Source organism: Rhipicephalus microplus, chromosome 7 (genome assembly GCF_043290135.1).
Source record: "Rhipicephalus microplus isolate Deutch F79 chromosome 7, USDA_Rmic, whole genome shotgun sequence".
Taxonomy (NCBI): domain Eukaryota; kingdom Metazoa; phylum Arthropoda; class Arachnida; order Ixodida; family Ixodidae; genus Rhipicephalus; species Rhipicephalus microplus.
The window spans coordinates 106,699,046-106,719,625 of record NC_134706.1 but is presented as its reverse complement, the minus strand read 5'-3'; positions in this window follow the sequence as shown (position 1 = coordinate 106,719,625).

Below are 20,580 nucleotides of genomic sequence, written 5' to 3'. Positions count from 1 at the left end.
CTGATGCCAGAATCACTTTTTTCTTATCTATTTCATGATCACTGTTTCTGTAAACAACGTATCATCAAACTGTGCATAGTTTGAAGATACAACCGTGTCGGTAGCAGTGCTTTTCTTAGTGTTCCTACGACCTTCTTCAAGACATCTATATTAAGTGTTTTGGCACCCGAGCCACCACAGCCCCATACCTGGCTAAATACACTCGGCTCCCAAACTCAGAACTGGATGCATCTTTCATGCATGCCGAGGTAAGGGCGGCAATCGTAATCATGAAACGCAAGACAGCGCCTGGGGCAGATCAAATCACCAATGCCATGATTCGCAACATGAGTGATGAAGCCATAACAGCGCTTGAAAACTTCATTAAGAAACACTGGGTGAATGGCACTATACTTCAGCAATGGAAGCATGCTGTAATAATTATGATACCTAAACCAGGAAAGAAATTTGCAATAGAAAACCTCAGGTCAATCTCTTTTACCTGGTGCTTAGGCAGAGTATTTGAAAGATTAATAAATACCAGACTTCAACGACACCTTGAACAAAATAACTTGTTGCAAAACACCATGTTTGTTTTCCGCTCAAAGCTCTCGACACAGAACATCTTTCTGCTTTTAAAGTAGGAAGTATTAACAAATGTTTCAAAAGCAGAACAAAAATTGTCATGGTCATAGAAATAAAAGGCGCTTTCAACAACGCAAGCCATAGGGCCATACTAGATGGGCTAGCAGCTACAAACTGCTTTCGAAGGACGAAGAACTTCCTTACTAAAAGAACTGCTGTCATCAAATTAGGAGAAGGTGAATCCAAAGTCTGCCACCCACCGAGAAAAGGCACACCACAAGGCGCTGTGATCTCGCCTACGCTTTGTAACATAGCCATGATTAGTCAAGCCAAAAAACTCGAAGATATTCCCGACATCCGACACTCGTTCTGTGTGGATGACATCACTATATGGACAACCAAAGATAGCTTGGAAGAAAAACAAGAGCAGCTCTAACTGGCAACTAAAGCCATCGAAGAGCACACTACAAAAAGTGGGCTTCAGTGCTCAGCTCAGAAATCGGAACTCATTCGGTTCACAAAAAATAAAAAACAAAGAACAGACCCGAGCCTCCGCCTTGAGGTCAAGCTAGGCGGCCATATTATTCCAGATAAAATGAACATTCGAATCTTGAATATGTGGTTACAGTCTAATCAGCGATGTCTCCACACATGAATATGCTTGAACGAACATCTCAACAAATTGTTCGTATGATAGGTCGAATAACGAACAATCTTGCTGAACTGAAAGAGCAAAACGCGCTTCGTTTGGTAAAGAGCTTAGTCATCAGCAGACTAACATACTCGCTACCCCACTACAACATGAATAGCGAGGAGAAAAAAAAAGCAGACAAATAGACAAAGATGGCGTATAAAGCGGCTCTGTGACTACCAAAAAGCACTTCAACTGCGAAGCTATTAGCGCTCGGACTTCACAACACATTTGATGAGTTGGCTGAAGCGAAGTAACGACCAGAATAACCGCCTGCTACAGACGCCAATCAGCAGAAAACTTCTTCAGAGGATTCGGTTTCAGTGAACAAGTACAGGCACATGGAAGAGCGAAATAATTGTCGTGCTCATTCAGAGCCTGGCACAAGATATGTCCCCTACCGAAGAACATATTCCCAGTTCTACATGCTGGAAGGCTTGAAGCAAGAGCCGCCTACATAGAAAAAAAGACAAAATATTTGAATACGGCGAGATTTACAGACGCTTCACCGTATCAGGAAAATGCAAAAAAAGAAACATGGTGGCCGTGGTCACCGACCTAAAAGGAAACGTTAAAAGTGTTGCCTCCATAGCCCAAGCTTTTAATACAGAAGCGGAGGAGAGAGCGATAGCGCTGGAAATCAAGGAGGGCAAAAAGCGAAAAGCTCCGCTGACAATAATCACGGATTCGAAGGCTGCATGGAGGAATTACGAAAAAGGGAGAATATGTATGAAGGCCTTCCAAATTCTAACCAAAGCTCATAAAGAATTCCCCATCGACTACACCCAAACCATTATCTGGGTGCCAAAATACAAGGGCGTCACCGAGAACCAGTTTGCTGATGAGGCGGCTCGAGGCTTCACAAATCAGCGAGCTTCCTTGCACACTGCAATAGAGGTTCCAACGCCCCTAAACCCTAAATTTGGTGCAATTCTTCAATATTACAGGGACAATAGAAAACTGTATCCAGCACTGCATAAGAACCTCACAGCAATAGAATCGGTGGCAATAAACAGATTATAAACAAGCACATACTTGAACTTACACTGGCTACATGTATTCTACCCCAAAGCATACATAGATATATGTCCGTGGTGTTGGGCCACACCAACTCTGTTCCACATCACATGGAAGCGTACACATCACAATGAAGAAGACCATAACATAAACAATACAGACTAACAATTGGAGGCACTGCTGTACAGCTCGGCCATTGCTGATCAGCGCTGGCCGCTCCAACGGGTAGAGATGATGGCTAGGGCCAGCAGAGCCCTGTAATAGGGTCCCGACCATTTCTAATGCTCCGCGTTATGCGCAAATAAAGTTTTTCTCTCTCTCTCTCTCTCTTACTACCCCAGTTTCTGATGGCAAACTATCTATTTCAGAATTTCCTCTGATTTATTAAATTAAATTTTTTTGTTTATAAACGCCGTCTGTTCGTGTGCGTTATTCAACATGTTCTATTTATTGCCGCTTAACACGCAGGTTAACACGCAGTGTAAAAGACTTTTACACTAATAGAAATTTGTGCCTTTATGCATAAAGCAGCCATCATTACACTGAATGTTGCCATACACTATTTTGGGTTCTCGAGGTGTTATTTCCGTGCCACATGTGTGACCCAGCTACGCCGTTTGAGCTGTATTACAATGTATTGAATCTGCTGCAACATTCCATGCCTAACTCACAACGACGTTTGTTTTACGCTCATGGTCTTTCAAAAGCGTCAGACAAAGCGTGAGAAGGCTGTAGTAAAAACAGGCTAGCTGGTAGAGCATAAGTCGGACTTACAGTTTACCACCAGCCTCTCTTCCTTATCTTGTGTTGGACAAGCCAAATAAACTTTATTTCAAATCTTGTTAACGCCAGTATGTAAATGACGCGGAATATGCGCACCTAATTAGTCTAATTTAAGGACACATTAAAGTCAACATTTCAAAATTCTGTACGCAGCTGCCTACGCGTGCCCTATTTGGCGAGCAAACAGCGCTCCCCGCATTCGTATTTGGTCGCAGGCTTTCCAATCTCTTATGCAAATATTTGTAGAAAGAAGTGCCCAGGTCCATCCCTGAGTACATTTCCGAGGCATATTCAATGTGAATTTTTTTATGTTTGCCCACCCGTGGTCCTGGAAAATATTTTGGTCCTCAAATTGGAATGACCTGGAAGCGCAAAATCTATAATTGCTATGATTATGAGTATAGTGAAAAAGTCTCTTTACCTTTCATGAGCTTTCGCTCCCGTTAAACTTGAAGAAAGGGTTGCCACCACGGTTCTTGATAATATACTCGAGAGGGAAGCGAATCACTTGAAAATTGACATGCCGATACAATAGAAGTAATAAAGTTGTGTGAATTAGACTCTCACTCCATTTCACCAGCTTGTCCTCAATGATCTTAAGTTAAACAGAAGTTCTTCGCGGCAAACATCTCACCACTTGACAACCGGTGAAGTAAACAATCTAGCCGCGCAAAGTGTCCTACGTATTGATGTTTTCTGAGTCTCTGCTTCCGTTGCGTCCCGTTTCCGGATGTACCCATGATCCAATAAGTTGCAGCAAAACAATGAGTCCTTAATATCATTCATAGTGACCTATCGGTTGTCCTCGGATAAAGCCTATCCGCATGTTTCTGTTAACCGATTTAAGAGTCCTGCAATCAATCAATAAACATGATCCACGCAGCTTCAGGATGATGCTTTGAAGGATCTTCCTGTTTCTTCTTGCGTGGTTTCCAGTTTTATTATATGAAGCATAAGTAATTAATGAATAAAAATAATAATATAGAGCACCAGTACACCCTAACTCATGAACTTTATAATTATATTCCTATGGACCGTGTAGTCGAGGTCCCAGCTTGCGACAGCGGCGCCCGAACGCATAGCATAGTAAGTCAAACACGCAGGTATGAGTATAGGCAATAAGCGTTAGGCTTGACAATTATTTATCTCTACTTTGTCCTATGGTAGTTTTGAGAGGCTAAACCCCACATATCAATCAACTATTTTCACCTTGTGAATCTTCTCGTCATTAGAAAGTTACCAAATGCGCACGATAAACCGTAATCCTTGAAGTGGTTTCCTTTTTTTGTCTACACTGCTGTCTCGTTTGGCGTTGATATAGGCCAGTGACAGCAAAAAAATGGTAGTTACGCAGCGCTCTCTGGCGTGTGCATGATGGCAATATTGGATCCTCGACACATAATTTAGCCAATGGACATCGCGAACGCGAGATCTCGGTAGGTTTATTTATTCAGTAGAGTGCATGCACTTAAGCTTTTCGTTTTCTCTGGTGTGCCAAGGACTGGACAGGGGCAAATAAACACCGTGGCACTTCGTGAGATTTTTTGCTTAATTTTCATATTTATTATTCACTAACTGACCCACACATATGCTCTTCTAAATGAGTACCAGCTAAGCAATTTTGTATGTGCCAGACAAGGAGAATTAAAAATACTGCTGGAGCGGAAATAATCGCCCACGAGCGAAGCCATGTCTACGGCAAGATTGCGGCTTCGGCGGCTGTCTTACTAGGGGCATAATAAAGAGCGTTTCTCTCGCATGCCCAACGAGTTAAATGTGGAAACTTTTTCGGGTCACATAGTGCTCCAAGTGCGTCTTATTGCTACTAGTTTTCCTTAGTGAGCCTCTAATTGGAGGCAAAGTTCTTTGAAAGTTCAGTCGCCCATACTCTTTGCCTTGTGTTATTTTGTCGGGAACAACTACCTTTCTATATAAAACTAACGTAGCATTCGCATTATTGTATCAAAGCATCTTGATATTTAAGTGGGCACTACGAGAAAAAGCTTGCTTCCGCCATCTTGGCAGTGGCAAAACCTGGCTTCACTTCTGCTGGCAAGGCATTGCGGGAGCTTCCAATCCAGCAAGTGCAGATCTGTATCACGCGCAAGGAAGGAAGGAAGGAAAATAAAGGGAAAAAAAGGCAGCGAGGTTAAGCAGCCTATATGCAGCAGGTTTGCTATCCTGTGCATGGGAGAGGGATGGGGGAGATGAAAGATAAAGAGCAGAGAGGGAAGAGAGAAACAGCACATTCGGCAGCACACGCGCGCACACTCAGTCATAGTCCAGTCTTGTCTTTCGCGGTGTGTGACATTGCTGGTACAGCCGTTTGTTCAAATCTGTGTCGCGTATGAATTTCAACAGAGCTTTCGTCGCCTTCCGTGGCAATGTCTTCTCTCGGACACTAGACAGAATAATGTCCACAGACATTTGGCTGTTGTCGATGCGCACAAAGCGGACGCCAGTTACTGTCTCTGGATTTCATACAATGGACAGTCACACAGCATGTGGTGCAAGATTCTGATGATGCATATGGGCCACCTAAACTTATTGAATTTAGCTACATATGCTTTGTAAGAAAGCAAACTGTGACAGCTAATAGGCTACTCTGAGCGTTCTTTGCGTGAGCTGAGAGAGCATGAGTTGGCGAACTGCACGTACACGTCTAATTGACTACAGGTGCTCTTGCGGATGCATCCTATTGTTCTGAGCCCGCGGGCTCTCGTGGGGCACTAGGATCAACCTTCTATAAAAGAGAAAAGTGTCATGAGTGCCGAATAGCCCTCAATGAAGAGACGGGACGCAATATCTATCCTCCATCGCAAAAGTTACGTTACCCACCAAAGATCTGATGCTTATTATTATGTTGGGCCTTTCAGTGGTGTTGCCGGCCATCTCGTATTTGTCGGTGGTGCTTACTAATTCAGTTCTGCCAATGGCGACGTCAGTTACGATGCAGAGAGGTGTAATTTGTTTGATGTTTCGTGGTTACTGCCTGTCAGTACAGTCGCGTTGCTCATAAAGTATGGATTCGCGTGGAGTCATCCACTTGTCACTGTTATTTAGGTTCAATTTGTGTCGTTTGTCCAGGGATATGCGAATTAACCCTTGAGTAATTGGAAAAGCCCAATAGCCGAGTCGTGATACTTTTCCTAAGAATTTCTCTATGCCACTTCAAGTGTGTGGGTTGCCGCTTCTAGAGTGAATTTTTATCAAGCACTCACTGAACTGGCCATTTAGCAGTTTGCACATTCTAGGTAATGGTCATTCAGTGCATTGCTGTGTGGCGTTCTCTTTCAAAATGTGTGAAAATAATTCTGATAAATGAACTATCCACTCCCTCCATGCACTCCCCATAATTTTTGATGTTTTTTTTCATGCATAGTGTAGTGCTTACGTGTATTCGCATTTAAAATTATGTTAGACATGCTTCTATCGCCCTCAAGACGCTCCACCTAAATTCCCCTACTGTTGCACTTGGTACAACGGCAGAGCGTCTTATCATGGCCATTTCCAAATAATGATTAAAACTGGGAACCACAAGCTTCATGAGGAAATCACGCACATAACCTAAGTAATAGCATATATACCTGTCAAGATTATTGCCTGGTAATTACACTTCATTCCTTCCTATATCATCCGCTTTTGCATGTAGTTATCCGTGCCAGGTGGAGTGTTCAAACACTAATTAAATTAGTGATCTTATAAAACATGATATTCAACGTTTCTGTATCCTAGACGAGGATTGAGTCTTTCTGCTTCCGACTGACTGCACATGCTTGATTTAAATATAGCAATTTGTTTTCGTTCCAACGACACTTAAGTAGGTTACACTAGCAAAGCGAGGAATATTGACACGTGCGGTTCTTTTGGTTTACGAAGAAAGCCGCTATCACTTTCTGTTAAGCGCAACGCAGGCCGCGTTTATCTTGTATGCCAGTCTGGAACGCGTTATGACGCGTGTATAAAAGACTGACACGTGCGCAACGCAGGCCGCGTTTATCTTGTATGCCACTCTGGAACGCATTACGACGCGTGTATAAAAAGCCGGCGCAGTGCGCCACTGGGGGTCTTCTTTTTTTTTTCCGTCGGCCGACGACTGTTCACGCCGCTGTTGCTGTGAGTTGTGTTTGGCCCTGTTTTGCTGGGCACAAGTTCGCCCAATAAACAGTTCGCCTGACACCGCCCTGACTCCTGCGTGCTTCCTCTCAAGTGCTGCGTGTATCACAACCTTGTGACATCTGGTGGAGGTGAACTGGCTTCGTTTTTCCTGCGAAACAACGTCCTCCTGAAGAAGAACTTCTCGCCGCTCCGCGCCGACCACCTCCTCGTGGTACCTTCAGCGTTACGTCCAGAGGTTCTGGAAGCATTACACGGCGACCCGACAGCCGGACATCTTGGTGTTTCCCGCACACTGTCACGAATACAAGAGAAGTACTATTGGCCTCGCCTCACTGCCGACGTCGCCCACTACGTAAAAACATACAGAGACTGTCAGCGACGCAAGACGCCGACAACTAGGCCAGCCGGACTTCTGCAACCCGTTGAACCACCTCAACGGCCATTCCAACAAATCGGCATGGACTTACTGGGGCCGTTCCGGACGTCAACTTCTGGCAACAAATGGATTGTCGTAGCAACAGACTACCTCACCCGCTATGCCGAAACAAGGGCCTTGCCCAAGGGCACTGCCGCCGAGGTCGCCAAGTTCTTCATTGAGAACATCGTCCTCCGCCACGGAGCCCCCGAGGTCCTCATCACCAACAGAGGTACGGCCTTTACGGCTGACCTAACGCAAGCGATCTTGAGGTACAGTCAGAGAAGCCACCGCCGAACCACCGCGTACCACCCACAGACGAATGGCCTCACCGAGCGTCTAAATAAGACCATCGCCGACATGCTGGCCATGTACGTGGACGTCGAGCACAAGACGTGGGACGCCATACTCCCGTATGTAACCTTCGCGTACAACACGGCCGTGCAGGAAACGACGCAGTTTGCTCCATACAAGCTCGTCTACGGACGGAGCCCAACAACGACGCTTGACGCCATGCTACCGGTCGGCACCGACGAAGAAGACCTCGACGTCGCAAGCTACCTGGATCGCGCTGAAGAAGCTCGACAGCTAGCCCGCCTGCATATCAAGAGCCAACAGACGGTCGACAGGCGCCACTACAACCTTCGACGACACCACACCGAATACCAGAATACCAACCCGGCGACCTTGTCTGGGTCTGGACACCGATACGACGACGGGGATTGTCTGAGAAGCTCCTGCGACGCTACTTTGGACCCTACAAGGTAGTCCGACGTCGTGGTGAACTGGGCTATGAGGTCGTGGCCGATGGCTTAACGTCATCCCAACGACGCCGTGCACGACCCGAAGTCGTACACGTGGTGCGACTTAAACCTTATTACATGCGCTGATTAGCTGTGACGCATTGTTAATGTAATTTATTGCATGTACTCTCTCTTATGTTCTGTCTTTAGCATCGGGACGATGCTTTTTCAGAGGGGGGTAGTGACACGTGCGGTTCTTTTGGTTTACGAAGAAAGCCGCTATCACTTTCTGTTAAGCGCAACGCAGGCCGCGTTTATCCTGTATGCCACTCTGGAACGCCTTATGACGCGTGTATAAAAGACTGACACGTGCGCAACGCAGGCCGCGTTTATCTTGTATGCCACTCTGGAACGCGTTACGACGCGTGTATAAAAAGCCGGCGCAGTGCGCCACTGGGGGTCTTCTTTTTTTACCGTCGGCCGACGACTGTTCACGCCGCTGTTGCTGTGAGTTGTGTTTGGCCCTGTTTTGCTGGGCACAAGTTCGCCCAATAAACAGTTCGCCTGACACCGCCCTGACTCCTGCGTGCTTCCTCTCAAGTGCTGCGTGTATCACAACCTCGTGACAATATGCTTTGGAAGCATATAGATGACTGGGGTTGAAAAATACAGTGATTTAGTAATTAAAGTACCACATTTTGATATCTGGTTTGAACGGCTATAGATTGTGGTGCCAGAGCAGCGCGCCGTCAAAACGTCAATAGCTTTGTCGGTGAGGGGGAGAGCTAACATGCCCACAGGCACCATAAATGTAAACAAAACTCTTCACGAGAAGAACTCACTATGCTATAAATGCATAGTGAGTTCATGCATGCAAAATAAAGAACAGACCTGTTATTAAAGCAACTCGCCGCACAACGAATTCATTCTGCTGTCGTCGCTCTCCACACAGATCCCTTGATTCATATATGGCTCAAACGTCCGTCAGTTAATTGAAGCAAAAGAATTGCGTTGCCGTATTGGAGATATACATACATGTTTCTGTCAAATATTTTGTATAGCATACCTCAAAATGAAATAACCTGCCAGCTCCTCTGCAAATTGATGTAGTGAAACTCAATAATTTCATTGATAATTTTTTATTCATCAGGCCAGCCTAGTCTTCGTTGACATGTCGGCCACAGAAAAAATCTGGGTTTTATGTGCGAGAGAGAGTGAGAAAAAAATATCAGGAAGGTAGGAAGGTTAACTAGACTGAGTCCAGTTTGCTACCCTACACGGAGAGAGGGTAATGACTGAGAAAAAGAGAAAGATGAGGAGGAGATACACATTGCACATAACAGACACCGCACACACAGTTCAGGTTTCATGGGCCGTTGCACAGTGATATTGGCCTTTAGAATTGTACAAGTGCTCGTGTGGCTTTACGGGCTGAAGTACGTGAAGGCCGCACTCCCAAGATCTTTTTCAGAGCAAAGGGTCGATCATCCAGCCCTTTTAAGGCACACTGGAGAGTCCGGTGATCTTTTTGAAAGTCTTTACAATGGCACAGGACATGGTCGAGAGTTTATACACAATGGTAGTTATCACAGTTGGGGGAGTCAGCCATACCAATGCGATAACTTAATGAATTGGTGAAGGCAACGCCGATCCACAACCGATACAACATTGTAGTGTCCCGTCGCGAAGTCCTTGATGACAGCTGTTTTTATAGTAATGAAGCGAGGTCCTGTAGGCGTCGAGTAGAGCTTGGTTGAAAATTCCTATGCATAAGTGTGGTATTATGCGCATGCGCGATGTGGCGAAGTTCTTTTGGGGCGTCAACCCTTGATAGGGGTATAAGCAGTTGTGGGTGCTCCGTCGTGGGCAAAACGGGCAGCATTGTCAGCGAGGTGGCTGCCACTAATCTCACAATGAGCAGGCAGCCATTGAAATATTTTCATATTCTTTGTTAGTGGCGGGATTACAGAGTTCATTAGTTTGATTTACTATCTGATTGTAGTTCCCACGTCGCAGACTTCGCATACATTGAAGGGCTGCCCTGAAGTCACAAAATATAGCCCACTTAGCAGGGAATTCTCGAATAACAAATCTAATTATGGCTAGAAGGGCTGCGTGCTCGGAGCCCATAGATGTTGTGATGTGTGAAGTCTTGACCTTGACGTTGAATGACTGAGATGAAATAACAAAAGCGCCCGTCGAGCTTCCCGGGACTGAACCTTCCGTATAAATATATATGCAAAACGTAAAATGACATCTACTTGAGGGCTGCAGATGACAGGCTAGCCTTTTTGGTTATCCCTGGCACCTCAATGAATTCAAGAGGTTTTTGTAGGCACCACTCCGGGAATAGTGGAATGGTTGCGGGTGAGAATCTTCAGGAGATCGAATGCTGGTTAGCCGCCACAACTCTGGAGAACTCTTTTTTCGTGCTTTCCAATGACAGGCTAGCAAGGTGGTGGATTTGTGGGGTTTAACGTCCCAAAACCACCATATGATTATGAGAGACGCCGTAGTGGAGGGCTCCGGAAATTTTGACCACCTGGGGTTCTTTAACGTGCACCCAAATCTGAGTACACGGGCCTACAACATTTCCGCCTCCATCGGAAATGCAGCCGCCGCAGCCGGGATTTGAACCCACGACCTGCGGGTCAGCAGCCGAAAGCAAGGTGGTGGTTAGGCAGTCTGGATATATAGCGAATATGCGTCCGGAGCGTGTCAACAGTTATATAGCTCGTTATCGAGTGGTTTATGGCAATGACAATAGTTACGGCTTTGTTAGCACACCTACGCAATCCCAAGAATGTGGGAAAAACTTGGCCTTGAACGCTTTGCAGCACCCGGATTTTGGTTTTTCCGGCATTTGAAAGCACGGGTGTGCTATACTGAAAATACCCCAAGAAGAGTGCTCTGTACAGTTCAAGCATAGCTGACACGGATGTTCCCCAAGTTTTACCGGCAAGAAATTTCATTGCATGGATGATAGAGCTGAGCCTCTTTTTCAAAGGCACGATGTGAGAACTCCGCGAAAGATCTCTGTCAATATTGATGCCCAGGAATCGATGACGTCTCGTATACGAAATTCCAACATTCGCGACGGAGACGGGATACCACAACATCGCCTTGCTAATGAAAGGAACAAAGGCGCAATTCTCGGGATATATTCTCAGCCCTCGAGCACGGAGATACTTCGACGTTGTTGTCGCTGCTTTTTGGAGCTTTGCCTGTACCTTGGGTCACGTCACTGTTGAAGCCGCAGATGCGGTTGTTATCTGCGCACACAGAAAGATTGACTGATCGAGGTAGAACTCGGGCAGTCGTTAGGTTAAACAAAGTAGGGCTGATAACCACAACCTGTAGGGCGCCACGAGAGCTGTAATGGTCTATGATGCGGCCTTCTGCAGTTGCAAGCAGAAGGATCTCTTCAATAGGTAGTTCCGAATTCATTTAAACGATTCTCCACTGATTTTGTTATTTTCCAAAGCATCGCGAATGGCGTCGTGCATTACGTCGTCGTAGACCCTTTTCACGTCGAGGAACATAACAACAGATATGCACTAGAGGGATTTCTGTTGTTGCACAGAGGTCACAGGGTTGATTACATTGTCTATAGAAGAATGACCTCGTCGAAGAGCAGCCATAGTATCTGCGTAAATATTGTAGCGCTCCAGGTACCCCTAGAGGCGTGTGAAGACCATTCTTTCCATTATTTTCCCACGCAGCTAGACAGCGCAATTGGTCGGTATTATGCGAGGTCAAGCGGCGATTTTCCAGGCTTGAGAATCGGTACCAGGCGGCTGGATTTCAAGCTATCATGAACGACGCCGTCAGTCCGTGACTGGCTGTAGCATTCTAGTAGTAAGTCCTGGCCCCGTCCTCCAAGATGGCATAATGCAGCATACTTGAAGGCATCCCGCCCAGCTATGGATGAACGCCTGCAGGTAGCTAGGGCCGCGTCCAGTTTCTCGAGTGAGAAAAGCACGTTTAGTAGCAGTTTTGTAGCAACATACCAGTTCCCTGTAAAAAGTCTACAATAGAAGCAGAAACGATACGACGGTTCCTGTGGTAGTGCTCGTAGAACGACATTTGATAAGTGGTAATATCAAGATGACATTGGCTGTTTCATGGGGTAACAATGTGCTGCAAAGAAAAGACACTGAGCGCACCTTCGGACAAGCAGTGCCAGTTTTGGGGAAATAGTAGGACCCTCTGGCCTTCCCTTTTTCTCAATATTTATTTCTTGTAATTCTTACCCCATCTTCCCGTTTCCTGCATGACTTAATGCGTCTGTTCCTTTCTATCCTCTGTTTCCCAATGTCCACTATTCTTTCGCAACATTTTCATTCTCCTTCCCCCGACTATGTCTGTGCTTGCTTGCCTCTTTATCTTTTCTTCTATATATTCTCTATTGGAAGATTCAGCTTTATGAGCACCGCATTTAGATTTTTTATCTTTACCCTGTTTTTTTTTCTTACTGTCTGCTTTTTCTACATATATTATAGCGAAAGCTGTTCTGAGATCACAACTGGGGTCTTGTGCAGCGCCGTAGTTGTATGCCACTGCCACCACCAGTGTCAATACTTGCATCGCAAAAAATCGAAAAACAAAGCCTAGCACCAGTAACAAAGTGGAGCTCGAACCCGGGTCCTCTGATTGCCAACCCAGTATTCTACCACTGAGTCACGCCGGGGCTTGGGACTTGTTGGCAAACTTGCCTTAGGCAGGCTTAACGGCGGGAAAGCATTTACGTTGATACGACTTATAAAGCGTTTTAAAACAGCGAAAGAACTTGCAATCGTTGCATAATGCGAATAGCAAAACAAGTGGGTCCTTCAATGCTGGAACCCATTACAAAAACTTGTTTTCGTTCAGCTAATAACTGTGGCGCATACCGACACTAGACATAATTTCTAATCATCGTCAGCCACTGCATGAACCACTGGTACAAAAGTGCGCTCCATAGTTTAGCGGATTCCACCCTTCTCAAAAAAAATGACGAAAAATAGCACAGCGAATGCCGGACTACTACCCTAAATTTTTAATAATAATGCTGTATTGGGGATCAAGCTAGTGTGCTTGCAGCAGTTACCCAATTAGTGTGTATAAAAGGCCATGAAAGGCCACCCTCTAAATTTCGCTGTGACTGTGCTGCACCTTGCGCGCAGGCCTGGCGTTTTTTCGTGTCTATGTCAATCTGTCTCCTTTCCTCTATGTAGGCCTCTCTCTCTTCCTGTGTTATCTTTATATATTTTTATCTGTCCTGTGCTTGGTTTCTCATTTATTGTTCTCTCACTCCTTATATAACCATGTATCTATCTTTTACGCATTTATTTCCTTAGTTTTTTTGTGTATGTTTCTATTTATAATTTTCAATGTTTCTATTTCTATCTCAAAAAGTTTTCTTTCCTTCTCTTTATCGCGTTTTACGTGTGCCACTTCACCTAGCAGTGTTTTCGTCAAACTGTCGCACCTGCTGCACGCGTATTAGGAGCATGGCTAGTTTCGCACGGCGCCTCCCTACTACAGGACATTCAAGTGAAGGAACGCCTCTATAGGCCCGGACGCATACGCGGTCACATATACCTAATTCCTCACTAATAGGTTCAGTTTTATCTCTTAAGCTACCCGAAGGATTACTAAGAAAGATAATTGCCAATGACTCTGTTGTACAGCGTCGACGTTGTAATCCCCTTCTTTCCCTCACTCAAAGTCCGGTGTTTCGACTGGGGCTACTAACTCAGTAAAATGTTCAGAAGAGCCTGTTCAGCAGTGTACCTAGCATAATAGCATCTGCCCATTATTACTGATGATTCCTGAAACGAGCCTTTCATTTTGTCCGCATGCACCTCGTTTTACTGGTATGTAAAGGGCTTCTTAGACGAAACCTCGAATATGCATCCGTCATCTGGAGTCCACAGCAGACCTACCTCGACTCAGCCTTGAAATTAGTGTACAACCGCTTTGTAGGTGCACCCAGTGTATGTATCATTACTGAAAGCAGAATTTGGCTTATCGATTCTCCGTCTTCACAGTGAATGGCATTTTACACACGCGAAAAAAATGGTAGCATATCCACGGGGTGAGATGGAGAGTGGGGCGAAGCATCCGTTCGTTCATGTGTCCGTCTGTGATACTGTCCATGCGTTCAACCGCCCATCCGTGCGTGCGTCTGTTCGTGCATCCGCACGTCCATCTGTGCGTCCATCCATGCATCCATCCATGCGTCCATTCATTCGTGCAGCCATCCGTGCGTCCGTCCATGCATCCATTCATGTGTCCGTTCGTCCATCTAGCCAACACTCCAAGTACCACCATCTCGCATCTTTTTATCATATATTCCGCACACAGAAGCACCACCAGCCAGCGGACATTCCAAGGACTAAACGAGAGGTAGCACACGCACACTTTCTTACGGCTTGCACTTTGTGTCTACTTCCCACCTTTAACCACTTCAAGTTCATGGTATATACTAGTTCACTGTATTCAAGGCACTGCGGCCCAACGCTCGCTAAACCTTTCTAAAACCAAGGAGGTTACGCCCAGCGAGTATAGCGTAGCAACCCCTTCTTGTCAGATAGTGCTCAATGTACAAGCCAATGGCTGCTAATGAGGAATGAGAGACAGGAGAACGCGGCTTTTTGTGAATGCGCATGCTGTGAATTTTTATTGTTCAACAACGCACAGGAGAAATCTCCCACCGGAATTACCTTGCAGGTCAAAGCGTAAGACATGTTACGTACTACGAAGAGGGACGAACAGGTGCCGTTTTAAAAAGCTTCGCTTCTAAAAAATGGCAGCATATCCATGGAGTGAATAATGGATAATGGGGCGAAGCATCCGTCCGTCCATGCGTGCGTCTGTGTGGCCGCCCGTGCGTCCATCCGTTCTTCCGTGCATGCATCTGTTCGTACGTCCACACGTTCATCTGTGCGTCCGTCCCTGCTTTTGTCCATGCATCTAGTCCTGCGTCCATCCATGCACCCATCCCTTCATGCAGCCATCCGTGCGTCCGTCCATGCATCTGTCTGTGTGTCCATTCGTCCCTATATTCAACACTCCAAGTACCACCATCTGGCATTTTTTCATCATATATTCCTCATAGAGAAGCACCGCCATCCAGAGGAAATTTCAAGGACGGAATGAAAGGAGGCCCAAGCACACTTTCTCACGGCTTGCGCTTCATTTCTACTTCCCATCTTAACCACCTCGAGTTCATCGTATATACTAGTTCACTGTATTGATGGCACTGCGGCCCAATGCTCACTAAACCTTTCTAAAACCTAGGAGGTTACGCCCAGTGAGTATAACGTAGCAACCCTTTCTTGTCTTCTGTGCGTTGTTGAACAATAAACAATTGCAGCGTGCGCGTTAACTAAAAGCTGAATTCCCCTGTCTCTCATTCCCCCTTAGCAGTCATTGGCATGTACATTGAGCACTATCTTCTATTGTTCAACAGCGCACAGAAGAAATATCTCACCGGAATCAATTGGAGGTCAAACTTTTATACTTGTAACACACTACTACAACGGCTACGAGGGACGAGCAGGTGCCGCTATAAGAAGCTTCACCCCTAAAAAAATTATAATACGCCAGCACAGTTACAGAGAAAGCTACAAAAATGGCATTTCAAAGCTTTTCCAAAACACTCATTGGGTAACTACTGCAAGCACACTTGCTTGGTACCCACTAGGGCATTAATAATAAAACTTTAGGGTTGGTGGCCGGCATTCGCTATGCTATTTTTTGTCATTCTTCTGAGAAACGTTACAGCCGCTTTACTATTGCGAGGAATTTTGTGCAAATCGTGCATGCAGTGGCCGACGACGAAGAGTAATTGTGCCTGAAGTGGGTGTGTGCCACAGCTAAGCAAAAACAAGCTTTTTGTAGTGGGTTGGAGCACTGTATGACACACTCGTTACGCTATCAACATTGTGCGACGACTTCTTGTGCTTTTGCTGTTTTAAAACGCTTCAAAAGTCGTAATAATGTGATTGCTTTCCCTACATCAAGCCTTCTTAAAGCAAGTTTGCCAACGAATCCCAAGCACCAGCGTGGATGAGTAGTAGAATACTGGGCCGGCACCTAGTGGACCAGGGATCAAGCCCCTCTGTGTCGTTGGGCCTAAGTTTCTTTTTCTAATTTTGTATGATGTAGTTACAGACACCGGCGGTGGTAGCGGCGATGGTGGACAACTACAGCGCTGCGCGAGACCCGAATTGTGATCTCATAACAATTTTCACTGTAAAAACGAACATAAAAGAAATTAAAGACAGATCTCCATCATGGCGTTTCCACGCTCTTTATTCCTCAAATCTTTTTTTTTTGTTTTTTCGGTGGTCTTAGCAACTAGACTTACGTCATTCCCTTTACTTGCATACCTCCTTACGACGAATATGAACTACACCTGTCACACCAACGTACTCGCACCATCACACTTTCCTCATAATTTTGGCCCCTCCCCTCACACACATACTGGATTGACAATTTCCACAACATTGCAGCCATAGCACTTCCATCAAACTGCTGGGACAGTGTGATAAATTTTCTATCCTATTGGCGTCACCTGACTGTTCTGTAATTCCTCTTTTATGAAATACTCCCTTGATGGCTTTTGAATAAATAAAGTGTTATCATGTTATGCTGTCAAAAGAAAGTTCCCATGAAGTTCTCTGAAAGTATATGTCCAGGCTTAAAGAAAAATTCGTGCTGATTCGGTGAGTTCAGTAGTAGATGTTGCCCATTAAATTTTTGCTCTTTTGACTAAGGTATTCGTCAGCAGTAAATTATTTGACGTGGAACTCTTCTGCGCAATCTTGTATAAGCACTGGCATTCGTAACATTGGTAAGTTTCACAAGTCCTGTCGAAAGCTTTTGTCATAGGTAATATATGAACACCTGTGACATCTGATTCACACAAGCTAGTTCGTCTTGCAAAGATATTCAGCTGTTGCCTAAAGAGCAGCGTCTGAACGTGTACATTGGGGTCCCATTTATCCATGCGGCACACTTCGGACTCACCATATCTACGTTACTAAAAGACTATGTATAAAGAAAACCTATACCGTTAACAAAAAAAATTGCCAGAATCTACACGTTGAACTGTAATTGTCGTCGAAATCTGATAGTCTTGCGTCTGGAGAGAGTGAACAAAACGTTTATTTGATGTTCTGCGCAGGAAAATTGGTGAATGGTATTCTTCAGGCGCTGCGTTAGAGTGCCTCGAGCGTGTGGCGCAGGCGAACGAGCGCATCTAGGCCCGTTAGACAGAAGTGCCATCTGGCAGTTATCTTCTAAAACTAAGGCGTGTAGCCTGCGGAGAAAGATGCGCACCAGTCTCCGAGGTGATAAGGTGTAGAACGCAAAGCGACGGGCAGGTGCTACCACCATGACGTCTTAGAAAAGTGTTAGAAACGCCTTTTTGAGCATCGCGTTGCACTGATTTGATTGATTGATATGTGGGATTTAACGTCCCAAAACCACCATATGATTATTTATTTATTTATTTATTTCCAATACTGCTGCTCTCATCTGAGAGCGTAGCAGGAGGGCAATACAAAAAGTGCAATATATAAAACATAAAACATTTCAGGAACAATGAAATATCTAATAAATGTAAAAAAAGAGGTTACAATAAATATAAGGCAAGAACAAATAGCGTTTACCAAAATATATACAATGAATACATTTATCACACTATTGAGACAGGCCTGTAGTTATATCCTCTCTGTGTCGAGGATTAGTTGCTTGTGCCTTCAATTTTATTAACAAATTCCGAGAATGATTTGGTGTTTGTGATCGATGGATGTACTTGATTCCATTCCCTAATGGCAAGTGGAAAAAAAGAATGCTTGAAGGTTTCATTACTATATGAATATTCTGTTAGCATATTGGGATGCTGTTGGCGTGTAGGTCGGGTTTCGGAAAACGAAATGTACTTCGACACGTTTATCTTGAAACTGTTGTGAATTATCTGAAACAAGAATTTTAAGCGGGCTTCTTTCGCCCTTTCTAGCAGCGTTTTTAGATTGGATGCGTTTAAAAGGTAAGTTGGGGAGTCAGTGCGCCTGTACCTGTTGTGAATAAATCTTATCGCTTTTCTTTGCACTGCTTCCAGTTTCCTTATGTTAGTCTTTGTATGCGGGAACCAAACCACGTTGGCATATTCTAAAATCGGTCTTATAAATGTCTTATAGGCAAGCAGCTTTATTGGGGTGGGAGCTAGTTTTAGGCTTCTTTTAAGAAAAAATAACTTGCGTAGTGCTGCTGCGGAAACGTTATCTATGTGCTGGGTCCAGTTAAGGTCCGAAGTAAGCGTCACCCCTAAATATTTATGTTGGTTTACTTTAGGTAGCATGGTGCCGTCGACTGCATAGTTGAATATTGAGGGCTGTTTTCTTTTAGTTATTGTGATCACAGCGGATTTTTTTACGTTTATTGACATCTGCCATTGTTTACACCATTCGGATATTGTGTTTAGGGAGGCACTCAGCGCAAGGTGGTCTGTATGGCTATTGATTTCCTGATATATAACACAATCGTCAGCAAAAAGTTTTATGTTAGAGTCGATGTTTGTTGCAATGTCGTTGATATAGATTAAAAATAACAATGGTCCAAGAACTGATCCTTGTGGTACGCCTGATGATACAGAAACGGTTTTCGATGTAGCTTGTTCAAAGAATACGAATTGTTTTCGATTGAGCAAAAAGTCCTTAATCCAACTGGCGAATGAGGTGTTACCTAAGATGGCTTCCAATTTCGCAATTAATTTGTTATGGCAGACACTGTCAAATGCTTTTGAAAAATCTAATAGGACCATATCTGTTTGACTGCGGCGATTGAGGCTATGTGCAAGGTCATGTACAACTTCGGTCAATTGTGTAATAGTTGATAAACCGTTTCGAAATCCATGCTGGCTGGGAGAAAAAAAATGTATTTGTTCAAGGAAAGATGTGATGTGTTTAAAAATAACATGTTCTAGTAGTTTGCACGATGTACTTGTAAGAGATATAGGTCTATAGTTCGATACCAGGACTTTATCTCCGGATTTATGTATTGGTATGACTTTAGCTAATTTCCAGTCAGACGGTAATTTAGCGAGCTGCAAGGATTTCCTAAAAATTATTCCGAGATATTTACTACTCCATTCCGCGTACCTTTTAAGAAATTCGTTCGGAATGTTATCGGGACCACTAGATTTCCTGGGATCAATTTTCAATAAAAGATTCATGACACCGGCATCTGTAATGATTAGGTCATCGATGGTCGTGGTAATGCGCGAACTAATAGAGGGTACATTTTTATTTTCAGCTGTGAATACAGATTGAAAAAAGTTGTTAAATGACTCAGCTTTATCTTGTTTTTCTTTTGCAGATAGTTGTGTCACTGCCCCCTTTACACTGAAATGTTTCCAGAACCTGCGAGGGTTATTTGCAAGGAAACTCGGCAGAGTTACGTTAAAGTAATGATCTTTTGCCGCTTTGGTTTTATCTCGTAGATCAGTCTTAGCGTTCTGCAGTTTTAAAGTTATCGACTGGCTTTGGTTATTTTTTGCTGTTTTACGAAGACGATTCACGCGACGTTTTGAGTGAATAACTTCACGCGTGATCCATGGGTTTGACCTCTGCTGTTTTCTAGTTTTTTGGGGAACATACTTATCGATACAAAAAAATATAATTGATTTGAACTTAATCCATAGAGCGTCTATGTCACATGATGCGTCCGACGCGAGTTGTGAAAAGTTGGCAAACTCGTAGTCTAAGTGTGTTAGTATGCTGTTGTCGTCTGCTCTTTGAAAGTCAGCAATCACAGACACTTCGTCACGATTGATTTGGGTATTGCTAATAGGTAGAATGCATAGCGGTATATCGTGGTCCGAAATGCCTTCAATAATACTCGATTTAACGGCACTTATCGGGAAGTGTTGGCTGAGAAGGATAAGATCCAGGATGTTTTTAACGGCACCTTGTGTGCGCGTAGGCTCAGTTACGATTTGTTGAAGGTTAAAGGCAAGCATAATATCAAGGAGATATTATGCTTGCCTTTAACCTTCAACATTCAACTATGTTGAATGTTGAATTTGTTGAAGGTTAAAGGCAAGCATAATATCAAGGAGATATTATGCTTGCCTTTAACCTTCAATTATGTGAGACGCTGTAGTGAAGGGCCCTGGAAATTTCGACCACCTGGGGATCTTTAACGTGCACCCAAACCTGAGCACACGGGCCTACAACATTTCCGCCTCTATCGGA